General features: G+C 39.0%; 1 long non-coding RNA gene across 1 annotated transcript in view; it reads right to left on the reverse strand.

The window, feature by feature from the left end:
- Positions 1–3,036: 3,036 nt before the first annotated feature.
- The window catches only part of LOC308133154, a 58,696-nt gene continuing 36,255 nt past the window's right edge, over positions 3,037–25,477 (reverse strand). The window contains exons 4-6 of the long non-coding RNA XR_013936723.1: positions 14,479–14,535; positions 6,350–6,484; positions 3,037–3,755 (exon numbers count right to left, since the gene is read on the reverse strand). This is a non-coding gene — a long non-coding RNA (uncharacterized lncRNA). The remainder of the gene's footprint in view (positions 3,756–6,349; positions 6,485–14,478; positions 14,536–25,477) is intronic.

Below are 25,477 nucleotides of genomic sequence, written 5' to 3' on the forward strand. Positions count from 1 at the left end.
TCGAGTTTGTTTTGTAATGATGACTGGAGAGCTCAACCAGGCAAAACACACTTTATTCAGCTTTCACATTCATACCTGGAGCTCAGGCCTATTATATAGGGTTATTTTTTAAGGTTTTTAAGTTTTCCTATTGAATTGACATTTCCATCCACGCATTTCCACGAAACGAAACCTCCAACTTTATAAATTGCTCCCAGGGGGTACAAATCTGAAAACACTGTTACATTGCCTACGATAAAAACACTAAAATGTTGACGTCATAGTTCTGCCTTTACCTCAACTTGCATGCATTAACTCAGCTGACAACACAACAATGGATTACAGGGCCGTGTTTGTGCCACAGAATCTATTGAACTTGTTTTGGCTTTCACAACAGATTTTGACATTCACCTAGTACTTGATGGTTTTATTGTATAATCCTTTGTGACCAAAGACGTTATATTTGGCCATTGATTCATGTATTTGCTTCCATAATTGACTTTGTATGGTTTAACTTCCAAGTGAATACTAATACTTATGCTAATACTGTTCTTCTCAGCTGTATTTACCACAATTTTCTACAGTTTTGTGTGGGCAGACACATTTCTTGAAGCAGTCACATGTATATAGAAGATTTTATGTCAACTGCAAAGTTTCTATCTCCATGTGGTGGGGATCTTTTTAATAGAACTGATTGTTCTTCAGTTCTAAGGTTGGTTTGTTCAACTTCTCATCTTTTCCTGTCTATGTTACGAAGTCTTAAGCAGGAGGCTTAATCCCAAATTGCACCCAATGGTGCAAGCACCCTGCACAGCAGCCATCACCACATGTGAACGATTTATGAATTGGTGAATGTGACCGATCATGTAAAGCAATTTAAGTCTGCTGAAGCAGTAAAAACCCCTTTATAAATTAAGTCAATTTACAACAAATTTAGTTTTTTAAAAGCAAAAATGTATGGAAATCTATTTATTTCCAATAAATTATATTGAAGTTATTCAGCTTGTATTGGATCATTTTCGACTGTGTGTGTAATCCCAACATCAACACGTGCTCTTGAAAGCTGTTAAAGAGGAACTGTGTTCAGACCTTCTTCCTGTTTTGGACCAGCAAGAACTTAGGTTATATATCATCAGCATGCTGAATGGCGCACTATACCATTTGCACTATAATGATACATCCCAAAGTCTTTGATTTTCCTGTCTGGCAGACTGACTGGGGGCCCAGCAGTGGGAGAGGAAGTGTGATAAACTACATATGGAAAGTACAGGGGCGCGGGTGCCCTCTCTGACCACTGTAGCTTAGTAACCACAGACAAAGATGGAGCGAGACAGATATGAAGGCCCCAGAAATGATCCATACATGACTGTGACAGTACTGGTTCCTGCTCTGATGTTGTTGATTCACCATGCTGCCGAACAATCAGCCTTTTTTCCTGCAAGAAAACATTCTTTCCAGAGTGTTTTCTTCCATGACCAATTATGTATGATTGGCTGAAACACTTAAGGCTGTTAATTAGTCGTGGCAGGGTGGTTTCTTAAAGGACAACATTGTTCGGGTTAGGGTTACTCCACCAGTAACTCCACCAGCTTTCAGTCAAACTAGAATAAAATAAAATCTTTATAGTATGATGGAGTTTAAAAAAAATATTGATATGAATCTTTGGTGCAGACATTCACAGTTCCCAGAAGATGAGGTCAGATGACTTTGGTGACTTTTTCCCGCGTGTCAGCCATTTTTATTTTTTAGTTCATTTGAGGGATATTCCAACTATAATAACAAGGAGACCACATTTAAATATTAATCTTTAATTGGGCAATTGACTGAATTTAGAAACCAACACACACTGAACACAAACTGATGATGGTAAAGTGACGTAAGTAAGAACTCACAGCTAACTAGTTGCTTAAAACATTGACAATACATGGTACTTCTGCTTTTTGCTTGAGATAATTTGTGTTTTCCTCTGTTACTTATGGTAAACATCTTAGAAGTGGTCATTTTGATTGATCGATTGATTGATGTGGTTAGGACACTACACTTAAACATTTGCACTGTACACATAAAAACAATGCGTGAAAGTGACTGTTCTTACCAAACTAATGCAATATTTAAGGTCAGTGGCAGTACAAATAGTAGAAACTAACGTAAAGGTGAACCAAACAGGATTTCACAGTTTTTCACAGAACTCAATGAGAATGTATCGGATTTCTGGACTTTTTTAAGCAAACATTATCAAATGTTAAAAGTTTGAGCTTTTTTTAATTTTAGCAACAGAAAAACAGTCATATATTCTCACATTCACACACATGGGTCACTTTGAGTGGCGAGTTCAGCTCAAATGGATTCTTCTTTGACTCATGCACGGGGAGAACATGCCAGCTCCACACAGAAAGCCAACCAAGATCCAAACAAGAGTGATGCCTAATATGCCACTCTGTGGCCTCACAAACAATCTAAGGGTTGAAATCTGTCTGTATTTGTACAAGTCTACTGTGAAATGCAAGGGAAGAAAACCTTTTCACGAAATAATGTGATGTGTTCAGTTATACAACAACCCTGTGAACTGTTATGTCAATGAAATAGGCCCACTTACCACAAGTGACTCATTACTCGTTGTGTGAAGTATTTTGTCAATCGTCACAGGTCAAAAAGGACTCATGAGCATAAAGAACCATAAGCATGTTGGATAAGGAGGCTGAACACTCTGAAAGAATTTGCTTCATCATCTCAAATACACCTGCTGACAAGTCAAACCTGTCAGATTGAAGAGAGACACTTTACATCATCCGCTCAATCATTATCGCAGCATACCATACCCAAATGACTCTGAGCCACTTAAAGAGCTGTAAAACATGTCTGGATGTGGAAGTCCTTCTCGAACAGTCTTAATGTTGCAGAGAAGGATGAGCTGGATAGCGTCCTCCGTTCCCACGCCGCCGCGCGACATGACAAGTGTAGTTCCATGTTTTCTCTAGTCAGTTGAGTAGCCATTAAAATTCTTTATTCAGCTTTATATCACCTACATTTTTCACAGAACAATACGACATTCATTAATAATCGATGGTGCTGTGATGAAAGTAAAACTCTACGCATGTATTGTCAAGAGAGCACTGCAGTTGGGACATATTTCTCCACAGAGCTTTACATATTGTATGAGTACATGCTCTTAATGTTGTCTTTGTTCCCTGATGACCAATCTGTGATCGCTACTTCTTAACCGACACAATGCACATATATGAATATGGTACATCATAGCAAACCTGAAATCCACAGCCATTTTCCTCATCTTCAGGCATATAAAGCACCGACTTAAGTGCTGTATCTCTACAACTAAACACACATCTTACTGTAAAATGGACAAATAAGGTTGTTTTTTTTCTTGTATTACACAATTGTTGCCATTATAGCTTGTCACAAGTTTGAAAAACATCAATATGTTTAAATACAATACATTTTAACAGTGAAACTGCAAATGTATTTCTTGATATCTTCACAGTCAATGATGGTATGTGAATTGGAAAAGGATGAGAGCACAGATTGGTGTGACTGCACATCCTAAGCTTCCAATTCAGACTCCAGATGCAGTCATTATGGTAAAATACTTTACTTGCAGTATATGTAGTTGAATACCTAAATTGGCAATACTGATAAAACATTACAGTTTCTCCCTTTTTTTTTTTTTAAACCCATTTTCTGTTCTCTTTATTTCTTTATCCAGCTCACTTCCTGCTGATCTTCATCTTTCTCCTTCAGTTTCTTTATCGAAGGGCATGCTGCAGAGAGGGTAAACATACAAGACATACATGATTTAAGAAATATTGTTTGAGGTCCAATATGCTCAAAGTAAAAAAATGAAGTAAACACATATAAACACATACAAGTTACTCTGAGCACACCGACACGCTGCAAAAAAAAGTGAAACAGGCGTTAAATTACAAACACATAATGCAAACACAAAATATGAGTCAACAATTTCCAAAGCGAAGTTACTGCACAAAGACTTATTTGAAGGGAGTTGAAGAAAAGAGACAGTGTATATCAACTAACCCTTGGCCTGAGGATGAATTGAAGTGCATGTGAAATTACATTAAATGGAATGCTCTGAAAAAAAGAATCTGTTTCTAAATCTTTGACAAATACTAAGTAACAAACAAAGTCAAAATAGTATACGTTTTTATTCATTCTTTCAAATACAATTTTTTGTGTCGATTCTGATGGGCCATGTGAGGTCCTCTCAGTGTTGCATACATTTGAAATGATGATCACAAATATGAATATAAATTCACTTTTCCTCCTATTTTTCTGTTGAGGTCATTCTAGAAACATACTCATACAGATTCCTGTATGAGCTTCTAAAGCTTTGCACTTTTAACAAGTGCAAACATGATTTCAATCACTCACACGCATGGGAATTATTTACTACTTTAAACGTTATTAAATTTGCATGCACACAAGTGCTATATTAATCTAGTTTTCATAGTTTTCCATTTTTATGGAAAGAACTCAGCGAGCTGTTTTTCTTCTTGTTTTTGATAGCATGCGGTATCAACCTGATGTAGACACCAGCTTGCTCAATTTCATTCATTACCTGATGTCTCTCTTTATATCTATTACTTAGCATTCACTACCAAATAAACAAAAAGCTTCACTTTTAACTGCCCTACCTCCATGTGCTACAACTGGGTCATTAAAAGCTTTAACCACAGGGCTCATCTCAGGTTCCTCCTTCACTGAACTGATAATACATGTGTATGTTTTTACGTTGCGCCTGTACTAAAAGATAATGGCATTTGCACTTCTGGGAAAGTCATCATGTGAGCATTTTGGAAAGTGTTAGCTATAGCCTGAAACAAGTCTGAGTGTCTATGTGAAATGAAAGAGACTCATAAATCACTGCTTTTTCATACTATGTCATTATAAAAGAACTGACATATAAATCACTAGAAGTCGGTATTATTCCTAGGGGGTATGAGTGCTGTGCACTGTCAGGCTGTCTTTCTTCCAAACACGTCAGTCTGGCAGACTTCACATCTGGATCACTGTTATTATGGAAATCACAACATTTAACAGGCTATGCTATTTCAGGTGCAATTACACCGAAGTTCGAAATTGGAAATCAATCTCTATATGTGCAGTTTATTTTTAGACCAGAGAATACACACGTAAGTGCAGTTAACATGCCTGTGCTCCTCATTTGAGTTATTCAGATATTTGATTTGTTACTGACTCACACCATATGATATACTTAAACATGTTTGTTAAGAAACTATCAACCTGCTTGTGATTTGGGGTAAAATAAGCCACTGGTTCAACTAAAAGGAACCCATGACAAATGAAGCCTGTAAAAAACAGGATTTACAGTGGAAGTTATCAAAGTTGAATGGGGCCGGATATTATAGATTTCTGCTTAGCACAGCAATTAGATAAAATTACCCACCAGACGGTACGTCTCATATATCAGACAGTCAGACAGTTCTGCTCTATCAGGGTGCGTCATCTAACAGTGAGCATTTCAGTCCTGACTCATCATGGCATATCTGAACTCTCAGACACACAGATAAATACAAAAAGAGTGTTGTCTCGTGACCGAGAAAGTGTCAATAGTCTCTGTATTCATGCACAGTTCTTAAAAATGTCCAATACAAAGGCCTTATCATATGCCTTCTCAGAGGTTCTGATGTGACACAGGGATAGTTTAGTCAATGTTATTGTTGGGTACGTGCATGCGTAGTCATCTCTGTTCAGTCATCGTCTCTTCAGTCACGCGAGAGCAACAATCGCCTTCCTTTTAGAGTGAAAGCACGAAACACATGGTGTCTTACTCACATGAGTCTAAACAAGCAGAAACAAAAGCAAGTCAACACAACAACCGAGTCAACTCATGCGAAGAAGATGCAGGGGAGGGGAGAAAAGGATGGCTGTAAAGAAAAAAAAAAGGCACATTGTGAGAAGAGGAGGAGCTGGGGGAGGGGGGGGGGGACTCCAAACAAATTAAATTACATCCCTGTCCTGCCTTTACCCCTCGCTCACCCGGTTTTTACTCACTTGTTCGGATCCTTTCAGTTTCAACTCATTTTGCTGCTTTACTTTTCTCCCTGCTATTCATTCTCTCTCTCTTTCTGTCTCTCTGTGAGCAGACAGGCAGAGACAGGGAGACTGTTGTTGTGCTTGCAGTCTGACACTATCAGCTCATAAATCCCTGTCAACAGCTTGTACGTCTCCTCTCCTCTCCTCGCCGTCTTGCTTCTTCCCTCCCTCCCTTTGCTGGTGAAGGAGTGGAGAAACCCAGTGACCTGAGAGTGACGGTTTGACTGGCAGAACCGCACAGACATGCAGTAACACTCACGTTTAAGGAAAAGGAACACACCTGCATAGTCGCAATACAGACAGACAGTTCTTCACCTCTGTCTCTCTTGGTATCTCCCAGTCTCTTCCTTCCTCCCTTTCTTTCGTTCCCTCAGGCGATGTTTGCTGGCAGACAGTCGTCACCCATGAGGGCTTCCTGTGGTTAGGGGTAAACACCTGGGTAATGAGACCACGATCCAACCCCCCCCCCCAAAAAAAAAAGAAAAAAGAGGACAAATAGAAGCCTTTCTTTCTTGGTTCACTCATGGCACGTGGTGATATAAACTGTAGACGTGCAATCAGGTCATGCAGGCACATAGGGGCACACTCAACAGTCGCGATCTCTAACACAAGAGCAGGCATGCACACACTGAAACACACATACAGCAGCAGCACATGCATAGTCTCAGCTCAGACTACCAAACAAGCGATGAGGCAAAGCAGCCATGTCAGCCAAAAGTCAACACCTTGACTGACTTCACCGTCGAGGGGTGGATGAACACAAGTCAAGTTGCCTCTATTCCTTCACTCCCATCGCTAATAGTTTATTCTACAAACTTACAAAACAAATGTCTCTCCAGGTGTTGTCAGTGAGAAACTCTGTTTGAACAATGCGCAGTATGTCAGATATGTTGACGGACTGCTGAACGAGGCGGGTGAAACGTGAGAGCTGCTTTAGTCAAGAGCGGAGCTGTCTGTCTGATTGCTGTGTCACAATTAGGCTTTTTTTTTTGTTTTTTTCAAGAGTAGGGAGAACTTATCAACCTGCCTCTGAAGGTGTACTCATGTTTAACAGAATGTGGTCTGCTCCAGGCTTCAGTTCCAACCTTCATTTGGCTTTTGGCCAATGAGACATCAATCAGGTGTTTCTCCTGATTTGACAAACAAACCGTGTCCTCACATCTTCTGTTCGCACCTGTGTGGAACATATGACTTTTGTGGGCAGAGATTTGAACGTGAGTCGGCTGCAGCAAGAGCGGTCGAAGGCTTGCTGTGTTTCTGCAGTTCGGTGTCCAGCTTGTTGAACAAGTGTTTGATTAATTGCCTGTGTTGTCTTACTGATGGATTTCATTGCACTTAACAAGTCATTGAATACTCATTAGTAGAATAGCAGCTTCAACTGAAGAGTTTTTGATGAGCCGATGAAAGGATATCAACTGGGCACCCGCTTTACCTTAATGCACATCAATTATGACTTTTTGAAGGACTGTGAAGGGAAAGTTCATTGAGGTCCCGTTCACAAACTGCAAACTACATTTTTCAGTGTTTCTGTGCAAACGGACATCTTTTTCAAAACATTGCCCTGTTTTCTGAAACAAAAATGCATTGTTTTTCAAAATGTCCAGCTTGAAATGTTGTCCTGCCAGGCAGGCATAAGTTGCCTGATAGCAAAAAGGCCAAAAACATGCTTGTTGTGAAGATATAGAACATAAAACGTCACAGTTGTCACAGTTAGTAAAGTGGGTTGGCTTCTGATCTTGCATGCCCATCTTGCTTCATCCATGCTGACTGTCTTTGAGTAAGACACTGAACCTCAAGTTCCCAATGGTGTGCGAATCCCTTGCACGGCAGCATTCATCATTAATATGTGAATGTGCATGTGAATGAGTGAACTTGATGAATCATGTAAAGCACATTGAGAGTAGAGCAGAAACATGACACCAACATTAAACAGAGGGGCAGTATTGTCCTTACATCAGTCCCTGTGTTATACTTTATCCAGGTTTCTAAGAACTGAATTCACTTATTTAGTTTATATGAGCAACTGACTTTAAAAAAAGATGGCCGAACAGCCGGTGCCAGGGTGAAACGCTTGACAAACAAAAGCTAAAACTTGAAACACTGACTACTGTTTGTGGACTCAGATAAACTGTATGTCAATTTGAAACATCAAGTTATCATTCAATGAAAAAAGGAACTACAAATAATGCCAAAAACAAATCCAAAACGAGTCGAGTTGGATGCCACGCCAGCAAGCCAAACCTGCCAGGAGGAAAAGGGCGCTGGCAGCGTCGATGGTACGTCTGAAATACTGAAGGAACTCAAACTATTTCGAACTGAAACGGCAGGGAACTTTGGTGTGCTTCGGAAGGAGGTGAGCGACATAAAACTGAACTTCGAAGAATTAAAAACAAGGGTGAATGACGCCGAACAGAGGATTGGAGATAACGAGGACCGTAGCATGGATCTGACTAAAGTGCTGTTTCAGCTGATGCGTAAACAAAAGTACCTTGAGGAGAAGTGCGAGGATCTTGAAGGCCGTTCACGGAGAAATAATTTAAGAATTTACGCAGTACCGGAGAAAACAGAAGGTAGCAATATGATTGTGTTCTTAGAAAAGCTAATTCGTGAGCACCTTAATATCCAGGAGGAGATTTACATTGAAAGGGCGCATCGCGTCGCAGCAACAGGTGTCTCCGCGGGACGCGCTGCTGCGGACTTCACCAGATCTATTATCGTTTGTTTTCGAAGTTTTAAGGAGAAACAACGAGTGCTACATGCTGCATGGTCTCTAAAGGACATTCGTATCAAGGATCAACGGATATATTTTGACGAGGATTACACCACCGAAGTGTTTAAGGAGCGCGCAAAATACAGGAGCGCAAGGAAACAACTCCAGGAGCGAAAAATCAAGTCTCGCATTCTCTATCCCGCAAAACTCATGCTGTTTCTGCAGGATGGAAAGACTAAGATTTTTGGAAACCCACGAGAAGCAGCAGAGGGTCTAAAGGACTTTGGCGTAACGATGGAAGTCCCAAGAAAAGAACCGGATTGGGACTCAGCGCTGCGGGCTGCGGGATGGCAGTCCCCCCGCGGTAGGAGCAAACACGCTCCCGCTGGGGAAATAACAGCCAGTGTTGAATCTCTTCGAGTTTCCTTGGATGGCTATGAAAATGAAAAGACTGACGACGAGTAAGGTATGGATATAACATTGTGGCTAGTGCTTAATTGTATAAATTAAGTGCGATGTCCGCAGTGTGTGAACATATCCTTACACAAGCTGAATACACAGAAGGTCGTGTCTATGACCAGGATGAACTGGACTCCGAGTCAAATTTATTTCCAAACACAAATGATACATGTAAATATTATACAGACGCAGAATTTAATAGTAACATAGAAACGGCTGGGTCATTTTCTCTTATTCATCTGAATTGTAGAAGCCTGTATTCAAATTTTAGTAAAATACATGATTATTTGAACACATTAAAAAATAAATTTACAGTTATAGCTCTGTCTGAGACTTGGTTAACGGATGCGAAAGGTGCAGAATTTAATTTTGAGGGCTATGAATTGTTTTATGTTAATCGGATCAAGAAGAGAGGAGGGGGGGTTGCTCTTTATGTCAATAGTGAGTTGAAATGCAAAACAATTGAGTGTATGACTACTGCAATAGAAGATTTAATGGAATGTTTAACCGTTGAGATCGAAATGAACAAACAGAGGAATATTGTTGTCACATGCATATATAGAACTCCAGGGTCTAGCATTACAGCATTTAATAACAAGTTGGAGCAATTATTAGTTGGGATGAATGAAAACAAACAATCTATAATTTGTGGAGACTTCAACATAAATCTCTTGAATGTGTCTAATCATTCCAGTAGTTCAGATTTCCTAGATTTAATATATAGCAGAGGCCTTTATCCAACTATTACCAGGCCTAGCCGAATAACCTCCAACTGTGCCACATTAATTGATAACATTTTTGTTAATATACTTGATAAAACTGTCAAAAGTGGTCTTTTGATAAATGATACAACTGATCATTTACCCATATTTGTAACTGACTTTTGTAAAGTGAAAACAAACAAAGAAAAGTGCCCCAAAGTCATTCGGTCCAGAACTGAGGAAAGACTAAATAAATTTAGGGATGATCTTATGAAAGAACACTGGGAAAACGTTTATAGTACAAATAATGTAAACAAAGCTTATGAGTCATTCCTAAAAAAGTATCTATGGTTATATAATAAAAATTGCCCAACAAAAATACGGTATGATATAGCAGGAAAAAAAAAAAATAAACCTTGGATAACAAAGGGTATATTGAAGTCTTGCAAAATGAAGAACAAGCTTTATCGCGACTTTGTAAAATATCAGACAATAAATGCAGAAAAAAAATATAAAGCCTATAAAAATAAGTTGACTGCTGTAATGAGACGTGCAAAGAAAGATTATTATACAAACTTGTTAATGGAAAACAAAAGTAATATCAAAGGAATGTGGAAAGTCTTAAGGGAGGTTATGGGCGGTAAAATAAATTATAGTCAGCCACTATACTTAATGAATCAACAGAATACTGAGGTAAGTGGTGAAAAAATGGCTGAGGAATTTAATTCATTTTTCGTCAGTGTTGGCCCAAACCTGGCCAAATCTATACCACTACATAACGAAAATAAAAGCTGTACAGGTGAAAGCAGAGTCATGCAATCTCTATTTCTTGGCGAAGTCAGTGAGAGTGAAATTATTTCTACTGTCTCCAGATTAAAAAGTAAACATTCATGTGATAGTGATGGCTTAGATATGTACATTGTCAAAGAAACTATACATTGCATTGTAGGACCATTAAAATATGTTATCAATTTGTCTTTTAATACAGGTTTCTTTCCAGATAAAATGAAGGTGGCTAAGGTTGTCCCCCTTTTTAAATCTGGTGATAGGCATAGTCTTACAAATTACAGGCCTATATCTTTGCTTTCTCAATTTTCCAAAATTCTGGAGAAGCTTTTTGTTAATAAATTTGACAATTTCCTTGAGAAACATTCCTTGATACATGACAATCAGTTTGGGTTTCGAAGCACCCGCTCAACAGCTATGGCTTTGATGAAAATCACGGAGGACATTACAACAGAATTGGGGTATAAAAATCACACAGTTGGAGTTTTTATTGACCTTAAAAAGGCCTTTGACACGATCGATCACGGTATATTGATATCTAAATTACAGACGTATGGTATTAGAGGTGTAGTGTTAAACTGGATTAGTAGTTACCTAGAAAATAGACAACAATATGTAGAGCATATAGGCCATGAATCCAAGTTAGAAACAGTAAAGTGTGGAGTCCCTCAAGGCTCTGTGCTGGGGCCTAAACTCTTTACTTTATATATTAATGACCTCTGTGAGGAATCAAAGATTTTAAGTTTTGTTCTTTTTGCGGATGATACAAATTTTTTTGTATCAGGGAAGAACTTAAGAACATTAATGAAAACTATTGAACAAGAAATGGTTCAACTTCAGAAATGGTTTAATAAAAACAAATTGTCCTTAAACTTAAGTAAAACTAAATTTATGTTGTTCACAAATCAACAATGCCCTGAAAGTGTTACTTTGACTTTAAATGGAATAAGTATTGAGAGAGTGTCAGAATTTAGGTTTTTAGGAGTCCTCATTGATGATAAATTTAAGTGGAAGTCACACATAGCTTACGTAAGAAATAAAATTTGTAAAAACATTGCAGTTTTGAGTAAAGTAAAGTTTATGTTGAATTATAAGGCAATGAGAATCCTATATTGCTCCTTTATTTTGCCATACTTAATGTATGGTTTGGAGGTATGGGGAAATTGTTATGTTACAAATTTAATGCCCTTATTTATTTTACAAAAAAGGGCTATAAGAATAATTAATGGAGTTGCTCCAAGGGAACATACTACAGAACTGTTTCTGAGGTCAGGACTACTCAAATTGAAGGACTTGGTTTCTTTACAAACTTTATTAGTTGTTCACAAGGCAAAACACTGCCTGTTACCGCATGGACTGCAAGCGCTTTTTACAGTAAACAGTGAGACAAGCAGAAGAAATAATGACTTTAAACAACCTTTCGCAGGAAAAACCCTTAAACAAATGTGTGTTTCAGTATCTGGTGTGATACAGTGGAACTCTCTAGAAAATGATCTAAAATGTTGTTCAAATATTCTTCAATTTAAATATAAGTATAAACAGAGGACACTTAACTTGTACAGAGACGAATGTGAAAAACGTTAAAATTGTGTGTGTGTGTATTGTGTGTGTGTGTGTGTATGTGTGTGTATATGTGTGTAAATGTGTGTGTGTGTGTGTATGTGTGTATGTGTATGTATGTGTATATGAAATTGTTGTTTTTTTGTTGTTGCTGCTTTTTACATCGGTTAGGCCATCTAGTTTGTACGTTTTTCTTCAAGAATGGGGTTGGAGTTTATAAGATTTTTTTTCTTCATCCAACTCCTGTTCTTCTTTTCATGGAATGTATTGTTTGTTTGTTTTTTGTTGGATTGTTGCTTTATTTTAGGTTGCATTACCTTGAAAAAAGAATAAATAAAATGAAATGAAAATGAAATGAAAAAAAATATGAAGGCTTCGTTGTTGGATCTTTTGTGAACAACATTGAAGACATCTTTAAATTTGTTGGAAAGTCAGTTCTATGTAATGATCTTGCCTATATTTGCATTCATTCATTGTTAGAGTATGTTACATTGAAAGTATGAACCTTAATGTTGTGATTTTAACATTGCAGACATTTTTTTTTAGGAATTACTCATATTCAAAGCTTTGAGTCAAAATGGCAATTTTCCCTTTCAAATGCAACCAGTACTTCATTTCAATGCCACTCTTGCTCCTTACAATGTGCTTTTATCCAAATTGATTTAGTCACAACAGAATTACGTCTTTCTGCTCCACTGCCTCAAAGTATTGTGTATCTATCAAAGCCTCAAGAATCGTCCATGTCAGTACCTCCAGAGTGTAAATGATTCACTTAAGAGTCATGTTATTGTGTTATCTCTGGACAATACGGCGCAGCCAGCATCTCATGTGTCACTGGAACAACAGGGAAGCCTGTGGTGAATCATCAGACCTGCCAGATCAGCAAAGTCTCTGAGCTGTTTTTGGTTTGGCGGAAAATTTATTGTCCAAAGGACGTCATGCAAGACCACTTTAAATGCAGTTAATTTGATTAAAAACACAGCGAACATTGCATGCACTTCTCTACGCTCCTCTACTGTGTGTGTGTGTGTGTGTGTGTGTGTGTGTGCGTGCGTGCGTGTGCGTGCGGCCCACACATATCTGTGTATGTCATGGAAATGGCTGACAGTGAAAAATGTGACCAATTCTCATTTTAATTGCCAATGAAAAAAGGCCTCAGTATTTATGAGTTATGTCCAGGCGAACAGAAGAGAGAGGTTTAGGCATGAAAGCATATTCCTTATCACAATTAAAAAGTGTTTTAACATGACTGCCACTCTTTGAAGTTAGATTAGCAGCAATATTGGAGAGATTGGCCCCAGCTTTGAACAATGGAAACTGAATAGGGGATAAAGAAATTATTTAACAAAGCCAAAGGTAACACCTCCCTTTTGTTGTCTCTTTCTTTTTTTTCTTTCTTGAATTTATTCTAATGATCATTTTTGGGGCGGATAGATTTTCTTGTTTGGAACGATTTTTGCTTTCTTTTCAACATGAAATTGCTTCATGTGTACTTGGAATTTTTTTTTTTTTTTACTTAGAGTCCAACCTGGGGGCTTGATTGAAGGTACCAGAGAAGAAAAGAAGAAAAACCCATTTGACAGCACAATTTGAATTTGAGATTCTTTTCTTTAAAGATTTGGTGCCTGGAGTAACAGGGGGGGAAAAAAGAAACTTGTACTCAGGCACATCTGCCAAAAAACTGTAATCACAACAGGTCCCTAAATGCATTTTCAATATATACAGTAACTCATCTACAGGCACAAGCAGACAGTGGAGGGGAGGCATCCACTCAAATACACAGATTAAAAAAAAGAAAAAGCCATTCAGCAAGTCCTTACATTAAGGATATACAAACTCATAGGAAGGCACAAGGCTGGAACCCAGAGCAGTGTAATTAGAGAAAAAAGGAGACAAGACAGATAGAGAGAGCTTTACCCAAGGCACAGGGAACAGAACAGGATAAAGAGAGAGTGAGAGAGGTGACAGGGTTTAGAAAAATCCTCCTGTGTTAACCTTTAAGGAAGAAGGAAAACAGCAAAACGCAAGCAGCTGCTGAGGATTTACATGCAGTAAATTATTAATGTAATCAGCCCAAGGAGCAGAAACTGAAAGATTGACAATAGGAGAGAAGAATCAGGGCGGTGAAGAAAACGAGAGAAGGAAACAGACATGTATCCTGAAAGAGAAAACAAAAGCAGGAGTAACACTTACTACGACAGTCCTGTCTAGACCAGGTTATCTTCTCCCCTGATCCCCACTGTGAGGCCCCTGAAAGAAACAGAGGCTGTGTTCACATACATGCTACTCTCTATTTTCTGCTTCCAGTTTATGAATGACAACTAAAGCGGTATATCAGGATGAGTTTACACCGTGTCCGAGCTGGTTGTCCATGAGCTGTTGGCAGAATGTCAAAACTTTATTGGCACTCCTAAAGATCTGTTTAAATGTCTCCTTGAAAAAGCGGACAACTATACGACGTATTGCACATCTGACCTATGAATAAAAAAGGTCAGTGCGTCTCCACAGCATTTTATACGTGCGTTTATTTATTTATTTAAAATGCCAAGCACAGATCATGTTCCCATTTAGGTCAAGTACATATAGCATGTGCTAATGTTTCCTAGCGTGCGTGCAAGTGCGGTTCTCTGGTGAGGCATGGGAAATGCACATCAGCTAACTGAGTGACAACACTGACCTTAAAAACACCATTTGCTATCACCGAAATGCGGCTGTGTCTCAGTGCTACAGCTTCAGACTGAACCATTTCATATGTTGTTGTTGTTTTGTAACTTTATTGTTGTAAAGGCTACATATAACCATAGCATTGCTGAGTCTTTCTCAGTACGTTAGTTTGGAAAGACTGAGTGTAAAAGGAACACTAATGGTATTATTATTTGCATTAGCATTAACAGACAATCACACACATATTTGCATCTACCCTGTTGGACTGTAGGAGAAAACTAATGCAAGGAACTACATGAAAGCTGCATGCAGAAAGGTCTCACCCCCCCAGGCCAAACCAGAGATATAATCTCTCCAACGAGTCCTGGGCCAACCTCGGGGTCTCCTCTCAGTTGGATGTGCCTGGTAAACCTCTAAAGGGAAGCAACCAGGGGGCGTCCGAACTAAATGCTCAAAGCACCTAAACTGGTTCTTCTCGATGTAGAGGCGTAGCGGCTCGGCTTTGAGTCTCTCCCGGATGGCTGAGCTCCTCACTCTATCACGAAGAGTGACACCCGCCACCCTGCGTGTGAAAACTCATTTCAGCTGCTTGTATCTGCGATGTAATTCTTTCAGTCGTAACCAAAAGTTCATGACCATAGGTGAGGGTGGGGATGTAGACTGGCCGGTTAACAGAGACCTTTGCTTTGTAGCTCAGCTCCCTCTTCACACAACAGTTCGATACAGTAACTGCATTACTGCAGCCGCCTGTCAGAATCTGTGGCTGATGTCATGATCCTTCCTCCGATCATTGACGAATAAGACCCTGAGATACTTGAACTCCTCCACCTGGGAAAGGTGGTGCTTCAATTACAACCTTCAGCAATAAAGCATACAAGCTAATAAAATTGCACTTCTTTCTCTCATAGTGCAAAACTACAACTTTCAAAATCAAATACAACGTTTTTGTAAGTGCAGAATTCAGATCAGAACTTCTCAAATAAAATGTTACTTGTGCAGCTCATGAAGTTACTTGGTCAGTGCAGCTCATCTATATAAACAGTGAAACCGCTGTAAGTCATCATCACCTTAGTCGAACACATTTCAGGTCAACGTATACAATCAAACAATTGATATCATGTAACTTATATGTTGTACTCCAAACTGATCTTTTCTTTAAGCCCGAGGAAATTATGCACTTGATTATTCCAAAAAATGCAACTTTCACAAGAAGGCGGCAATGTGGCAGAAATAGGAAACATTTATCACATATGAGGAAAACAATGACCCCCTAAAGTCATATTGTTAATCCCACTTGCTCACCATAAATTGTTTAAAATTAAAAAAAATTAAAAAGTAAAGTAATGAGACAAAATGAGGTCACTGCTTGCATCTCTTTTTTACCCTTTAACCTCCTCCATGAACCACGGTGCACAGACTACCTCAGAAAGACCACATACAAATAACTGCCTGGCTGCACTCATTGCACTCGTTCTGTGCGCACTTATGCACTCTGACGCCCAGGAGCTTTTTGAGAAGATGCTGATCCACAAATTCCCATGGGTTTGGTGGAGTGGACCAGAGCCAGTGGAAATTGCAAACAAACACTGGAGCTGCTGTGTCTGATGTGAGCAAAAACAACCTCAAATCCCTCATTCACACATCCCTTCTGTGTGTGCGACTGTGCGTGTGTCCGAGAGCATGTATTAAAAAAAAAAGTGAGAGAGAAAAGTGGGAGGTAGAGATGAAATGAGGAGAGTGTGGTGTGTGTTTGATTGCAAGGATTGGGAGGCGCTTCAAAGGCATTACAACATCAGATTTATGAGGGCATTCACAGCAGCACTGGCAATAAAAAAGAGATCCCTGCTCCTGTCAAAAGTTCATATTAGGCCTTATTGTGGCAGGAGAGAGTGGGAAGAAGAGGAGCCAGTGAGTGTGGAGGTGAGATTGGAGGTCAGGAGTGAAACAAGGAGAAGTTAAGAGAATAACAAAGCTTATGAGCACAGGAAGCAAATAGAAAAGCTTTTCTCTTTTTGTTCCATAGAATATGGATAGAGATCTCTCGTAATGTCACAAAGTCTATAATGGATTCAACTAAGAGAGCAAGAGAGAGAAACAGCCAGCGACTCTCGTCTGAACCCTCCTCCTGTCTCTCCACCCCTTGGTTTCAGTGGCCAGCTCCTCACCACATTATGGGTCCCTGGGTTCTTTATAATGGCTGGGTGTGTTCTGGTCCCTCACTAAAGTCATCGGCACTTAAATTCCATTTCAAATTAGTGGTTAGAACCAGAATGAAAAAGGGATCCGGTTAAAGAACAATTAAGCATCACTGAAGGAAAACAATATTTCCAAACAATGTTTTAGATCATGGGGTGTTATGGTGCCACATACAGCACATAAAGTGGCTCCCACATGGCTCTCATGAGACGAAATCACTGACAAATGTGTCATTTAGTTGTGTCTTCTCAAATTCCATGCCAGTTCTTCTCTTATGTAGTGGAATCTAACCAGCTGAGCAAGAGGGTTTCGAGCTTGACATATACAGTATTTAGGCATAATGCCTTGAAAGTACAAACCTCATAAAAATGCAATTGATTAAAAACAATATCTTGCATGGCGGGAATGCATGCAAAAAGTATATTTCCATTAGTTACAGTAGTGCTTTTTGTTGATACGTTTTTCTGAAGTTTCCACTTGTGAATCATCCACACACTGAGCCGCATACACCTGATGGGAAGTGACGGCGATGACTGATGTAAAGGTGTCAGTGTTGATATACAGTCTGAACTTGCCTATGTCAACAGTAAAGGGAATCTGACAAAAATATGTGATCTCTAATGGTATTGCAGAGGAAATGCTTTTAATGAGCAATTCTTGCCAATATATGTGCCAGTATAAATAGAGTTGACAGGAACACATACATTCACAGTCAGAAACTATTTTAAACAAGCTCAGTGTTAAATTATTCTACTTGCAAAGGGTAAGCCAAAATCCCTGCATTTGGATAGTCTTCACACAGGAGTTTGAATGTTGTCAGTTCAGACAAATTGGCATTGTGGGTTTTTGATCAGTCTTATAGAAAACTGCATCTATTAAAGTCAAAGTAGGAAGTATGGTAACGCCTTTTAGACACATTCATTATGGTAGAGTCAATGCACCGAGGAACAGGATGAATAAAAAAAAAAAAAATCATGCCAGGATGTGGTTTGGGAGGTCTCATGTAAAGAGGCCAACGTAATCCAAAGACAACATAGTTATATTGTTATGTTACATATACAAGTGAAGCACATATAACTGGCAATATAAAGTTTTGCCGAGCCAAACCAAGTAGCTTTGGTGTCCAAAACAAACGAAATTACCTTATGTAAAAGCATGACTTGTATATTAATGTCACCATAGCCAAAATAACTAAACCTGATCAGTTTTACTATTCAATAACCAAATCAAGTTCATCTTCTGGTTACCCCCAAAGATCAGATGCTCATGAAGGCCTACAGGTTAATTTAACTTGACACACTCGTCAGAATCTGTTGCCTTAAGACAAGCTTTCAATACGGCTACAAATGTACTCGGCCACAGTAAGCAAAAGGTTCGATGGATTTGTGAAAGCTGGCAAACCAAACAGTTGTGAGAGGACCAAACGTGTAACGCGACGGGCTTCTACAGCGTCATAATCTCAGTTTATAGTAATTGATGGGCATAACGGAGGAATTCCTGCATCTGTTTTGACATGTTTGTACAATTCACAGGCTGTGAGCAAGTTCACAGCATGGAAAAATGTTGCTGCAAAAATCCAATGTGCACAGTCACCAGATGCAAACATTAATTTTTTTAATAATTTTTTTTTTTTTACTTTCGTCAGCATCATGGACTTATCATTATAGACATCACTATAAGTCTTCTGAGCCACCTAAAATGTACAACTTCTTAATACTACGATGAGTGGTGGTCATCGCATGTCATGCGCATTTACGCCATTCAGTTGAGCCAATATCATGTAAACCTACTTCTTGATCTCTTCCGAACTAATAAGGGTACATTCCATGAAATACTACAAAATACATAAATAGCCATATTAAATATTGACATGTTGTTATGATTGTCGGATTTCTCATGATAACATGAACACGCAGAGCCCAATCTACTAAAGAATTGCATGTGCAAAAGTGATAAAATCGCACACATGTGGAAGCTGATGTACTAATTGGGCGCACTCCTCTGGATCACATCTGATAATAACAGACGTTTCTAATTTAGCACGCTTGTGTTCATGAGTCCAATATATCGGGCATGTGCCTCAGATCACATAAAATAAAAGGAGTTTACAGTTTAAATTGCAATGCGTACTATGATTCACTCAATTAAAAACAGTTGCGTTGTTCATGATTTCAAAGAGTTGGTGTGAATCCGCTCAGCCTTGAGCAGAGGTGCTGCTGTCGGTGTGGTTTGCCACATCTTAAAATATCGTCTGTCCTGTGCTTCTTCTTGGGCACAGCAATCGCTTCTGGATGTCTTCTGCTGCTATTCGTCCCACAGCTTTGAATTTATGACCAATCGTCTCACATATTGCTTTTTTCCCCCCTTCTCTTTTGCTAAATTCTCATTTATTTGCTGTAACGCTTGGTATGTTTGATAACTCCCTCCAATAACATGTCCAATTTTGTGCTAGTGGAGGCTCAGTACTCCGTCCAATCACTCAGTGGTAAACTCAAGTACACAAACAAGGAGATGCTGCCATTTCTTGCAGAGTTTTCTCATGTAAACTGGGTCTGAAACACGCAAAACTCAAATTCCGGTGCTCGTGTTTGTCCGTGATGTCAGTCGTGGTGTTATTTTAGTTGAACGCCCACAAAACCATACATGAAAACACAATCTATGTATGTGACCATGCAATCCAGAAAGCTTTATTGGTAAATCACGTCTATACTGTTTCCAGCGTGAGCTGCTTGAAATGGTATCGTTTCCATGATTTTTAAAGCATCTCCTATTCCCACATTATCAGCACCTCTTGTAAGTCATGTTTAATGTGTTTTTGGTGTAGAAATAACATATTATATTGTGCTTAATAACATAAAGACAATGTATAATGGGATTAAAGCATATATGGAGTATGGTGTATGTTCAGATGGAAGTGTAGAAATATTATTGAACAACACCTTAACCTTAGCCAGGTTTGGCCAGCTATTGACAACTTGCTAATTTGTGCTGACAGTACATCTGTGCTATATCTGTAATACTCCACTTTTCTGTAAAAGCTGAGGGGCTTCTCTTCTGAAGAGACACAATCCAGATTTACATTCTTTAAAGGCTATGAATCACTATCTAACTCCAAATCATCACAATGTTGACATCTAACATTATATTTTGGATCTCCTTTGGGCCGGATCCACTTTGCCAAAACTATACGAAACTTACAGTAAACCTGAAAAGAAAACTGGACTACAAAACAAGCTGAGTTGCAAATAACATATTTTTCAAATAAGCACAGGATGGATTCCTTAAAGTGCTGTCAGCTCGCTCAGCCTTGTGCTTTCCTGTGGAGCATGTGTTTCTCTGTACATGTGTGCAAGGCTTCTTTGCCAGAAGCAGACAGCTGCACGTACTGTAAATCACACAAGACACATATCATAACATTTGAGTTTGTGAAACCTTAAGTTCAAAGAGGGTGCTTTAACATGTGGCACAGTGATCCAGCAGTCTAGAGTATCACATACAGACTCTGACAGGGAGTTTTTTTCTTCTATGTAACCGGATCTAAGATGCAAGCATGCAGCTTTTGAGTGAATGTGAGGCAATGCGGTCAGTTTTTGATTAGGAATCGCTGTTCGTCTTAGACTGCAATTCACCCTGCTGCTTGAAAAAAACAGAGATATAAACAGATTTTCTGTATGATTCTTTGTTTTGTCTCCATCTATTCATTATCTTCTGCTGTCATTGTCACATCCTCCCCTGTGCATAAACTGGTGTTACATTAGAAGTCAGATATGCGCCTCCATCCCAAGAAGGTCAGAGGGGTGAATTCAGTTTTGATTGACATGTGGTGGGCAAGGATACTGAGTGTTGAGTGTGCGCTCAACTGACGGAAAGCCCAGAGAGATGACTTTGTGACTGATTGACTGTACCTACTGAGCGATTAGTGTGAGATTAATTGGTTGGTTGTCACTTCATTGGACTGTTATTAGCCAAGGAACTCCTCTCTGGAAACCATTTAAATGTGAGCTAATTGACATAATTGTTCTGGAGATGACAGAACTCCTGTGGTATAACAGAACGCAGTGTGCTTTCCCCTATGTGGGCTAACAATGAACCAAATGGTAATTGACAAAATGCAGCAATTCAGTGAGAGGAGACAGCAGCAAGGGACAGGGATGAAAGACAGCAGGAAGGGAGGATGACAGAGGAAGAGTGTAAAAGTGTCCATGGTGTGTGTGTGTGTGTGTGTGTGTGTGTGTGTGTGTGTGTGTGTGTGTGTGTGTGTGTGTGTGTGTGTGTGTGTGTGTGTGTGTGTGTGTGTGTGTGTGTGTTTTAACAGCATGGAGTTGAGGTCATGGAAACTTAACCGCCTGTGTGTTTTGGCCTGTGGATTAGCCAGGACATGCCTCCACTCTGGCTGGAATGCTTTTTTATCTCACATACACTTGCGTGCACACACCCACATACACACACACACACACATACACACACACGCGCACACGCGCACACTCACAAGGTCAAGCTTTGAGATTTAAGCAGTGTTCGAGATAACCTTGTGAGGCTCTTTCTTTTATCCTATTTGGAGAAAAAAAATGTATAAGATGTTTAAATGATCCATTCGAAGGACTGATACACAACACATCAAATATATTCTTGTAGCTCTCGCTCATTTTGTATTTATGATCTTCCTAACTCATACACTTTAAATGTTGATATTGCTTTTAATATTTGAGCGTCTCGTAAATATTTGAGTGATTGTGTATAATTAATGCAGCACTTACTGCATTATTGGAAAAGGCATATATTTTTAAACTTTCCAATGTTTAAAATGCATGAAACAACAACTGAACATTCACGCTGTGTATATCACTGCGGGATATCAGGACGACTCCAAAATAAGCTGTCAGGGAGATTAGATGCCATCAGCAGTATTCAGGCTTTTCCCCAGTATCATTCATTACAAAGACCTCAACTTATGTGAAAATATGATCGCAAATGATTTGTTTTTCAGAGATATGATAAAAACCAATTAAGAGTAGTATGTTGGGTCTTTTTTCTTTCTTTTTTGCACAATCTCTCAGATGGTCACTGTGATAATTGAGCAGAAGAGCAGACCAATGAATTCACTTGCATCTACCGCTGAAAGACTGTCTTCAGTGACTTCAAGCAAAAAGCGGCTTCTGTTCAGGGTTTTAAACCAAATCCATTTTCAGATATCCAAATTGTGGTAATCTCTACGAGAGGCTGGAAGATTGCGTGTATTTCAAGCATTATATCTCTGAGAGATGTGATAAAGTTGCAACAATGAAGCCGTCCTCGGCTGTGAGCTCTTTCCCACTAACTCGATCTGTGCGTTGAGCCCTTACATGCTGTGGCACGGGTTTGCTCATTCATGGTTAACAGAGACCGTACATATGTGCGAGACATGAAGCCGACATTGGGACCCGACAGCAGGTATAGACACAAAGGGAAATAATAATGCATGAGTCGAGTTGAATCTGACTTTAAGCTGATCCTGACAGGTCTATAATTACATGACTCCTAAGGTGCTGCGCTAATACAGGATCACAAAAAAATGTGCACACGGTGCACTCAGGTTCATATTTTTCCCTTCTGGAATTATCCAAAATTATGACAGGTTGTCGAGTCATAGCGAGTTGTTTTTTTTTAAAGAGATAACAAGTTAAGATGTTTTTAAGAAGTAAGCACAATTGATAACATATTTAATTTAAGAGACTTCACCCATGAACATGTGTCCTCTTGAGTACTGTACATTTTGCAACACGATCAAATCCAGCCACCATCTGGAGAGAATTACAGCATGTTACAGTCGGGCATATCTTCCCCCTCTGCGAACAGGAAATGGCTTATTTCTCCTGAGTAGGGCCTGTCCCAGCTAGGGAAGTGGCTAACCACATGAAGCTAGTGTGATCCAGTCTGTTTACACACAGTAATTTACACAGGTGAGAGAGGATGGGCCGCTGGGATGAATGCAGCAGTGTTGTTTGGGGCCGCTGAGGAATTGGGGTCATTTGGAAAAGTCATGAATTAATTTCATTCATCAGTCCCGGACTTAGGATTTGTCCCGGTTGAAAATCACATATGTAAAGCAAATATTTAAGTTAAACAGAGTTGCTTCAAGGTCAGAACATTACATCAGTTTTTTTTTTTTTTTTTTTTAAACAACGGGGGCTCTATATTTGATTTAACTCTAATTGACCTGCATTATACATACATGATGTGCTATGCACACTCTTTATGTCCGTGGAATTTTCCATTGTCATATGCATGACTTTGTAATTCAGGGCTGGCTCAAGAAGAACCTGTATAAACCACTGAACTGTGCTTTTCTGACGTGGTGGCAGTGGTGCAGTGGTCTGTCCACTGGTTTGATTCCAGAGCACAGGAGCTTTTTTGTATATTTGGGGGCTTTTCACCAGATGTTCCACTACTCTAAGTTCAAAAGCATATCAGGTGAATTGAACTGGAAAGGAACTTCCCCCCTGACTGCAAGGCAAGACTTCAAAAAAACAACAAAACCTTCAATCGAAGCCATTATAGTCAAATTGTTGTGGGAAAAGACAAATCTGTCTTTATAAAGATGACTTGCCTGTGAAGCTATAATCTTACGTTTGAACAGGCCTGTTTTACTTCCTTGTTTTATTTTTGTTTTAGTGGCCATGTGGCTCGGCATGTTCATTAGGTCTGCTGCACTGAAAGCTTGTCTTGTGATGGTGTTGCGAAGCTGTCGCCGGCTAAAGCAAAGACACACACACACACACACACACACACATACACACACACACACACACACACACACACACACACACACACACACACACACACACACACACACACACACACACACACACACACACACACACACACACACACACACACACACACACACACACGTGTCAGCCTGACCCCATCACATGGGCCTTGTGCAACTCAACAAGACAGGCAGACGAGTGCCAGCACACACACAGACTCACACTCCCACAACTCCACAGGCTTCTCACATTTACTTTGAAGGAGCACCTCAACAAATTATACAGAAATCAAACTGACTTTTTATGAAAACCTGTTGTATAATGTCTTATGAGTGCATCCATGACGCATTACAGTGCATTTATTCATTAGAATAAATGTTCATAACTATATATTACATCTTCCTATGAGGTGGTGGATTTAATATGCTGTAATGTGCCATACGTATTATGTGGAATATGAAGTCTTTGGTTGTATCATGATGTAACTACCAATTATAGTAAATCAATGGTAAGAACATTAATGAAATATGCAATAAAAAAATAACACCAATAATCTATGATATCATGTTAGTTTAACTCTTTGTAACACCTGTTAAAAAAATTTGAAATTGGAACTTTCAACAATTTGGTGTTAAAGAATATCAGAATAATAGTTCATATTGTTAATATGAGAATAATAGACATGACCCTTTTGTGTTTGAGATACAGCCGTTAATAAAAAAAACAAAAAACATGGTATGAATATCACTTCTAAAGTATAAAACTGACCAAATACTATTGTATTTCACATTTAATAGTCAAAATATAATCTCTAAATAGGTTAAAATTGTGATTGGATGTCTTCAAACAGTCCTGTTGTGTCATTTCAATCATCACATAGTCCAACAAAAAAGGTTTTCATCAAAAAAAGGTACATATTCTGTAATTGTTATGACCTTGTGTCAAATACTTTAACGGAAAAATCTGGAATTTACTTGCACTACAAAGGGTTAATGCAAGGTTCCCTCTCAGCTTAAACCTCAGTGGGCCCCCGGACTCTTGATTTGCACATCTGGTCTCATGCGGCATAGTAGTTTTCGACTCAATCCTAATCTGTTTCTTATTGTAAGATACAATCGTTAACAACTGTTGGGATCCACAACTAATAAAAAGCATAAATCTTTGACTTTTGATTTGAAGTCTAAAAATTTGTAGGAAGAAGTAAACGTTATTCAATCCCACCACTTCCTCAATATCCAGTGGATGGATGGATGGATGGATAGATAGATAGATAGATAGATAGATAGATAGATAGATAGATAGATAGATAGATAGATAGATAGATAGATAGATAGATAGATAGATAGATAATGAGTCATAGGTTACTCTCCACATATTTCTTTTTTTTCTGAACTTATTCTCAGAAATGAAAAGGAAAAGGTCATAGTGGGATAAGCTTCCCCCCCCCCCCCCCCCCGACTCCAATTTTATCCTGCTGTGTCACCGTCAGTACAAATGTATCTTATATCTAGCACATACAATCTTTTATGTAAAGTGTTCTTCTATAACCATGGACCCATTCCTGTTTTATAAAGCATTATAAA

This window comes from Blennius ocellaris (genome assembly GCF_963422515.1).
Source record: "Blennius ocellaris genome assembly, chromosome: 8".
Classification (NCBI taxonomy): Eukaryota; Metazoa; Chordata; class Actinopteri; order Blenniiformes; family Blenniidae; genus Blennius; species Blennius ocellaris.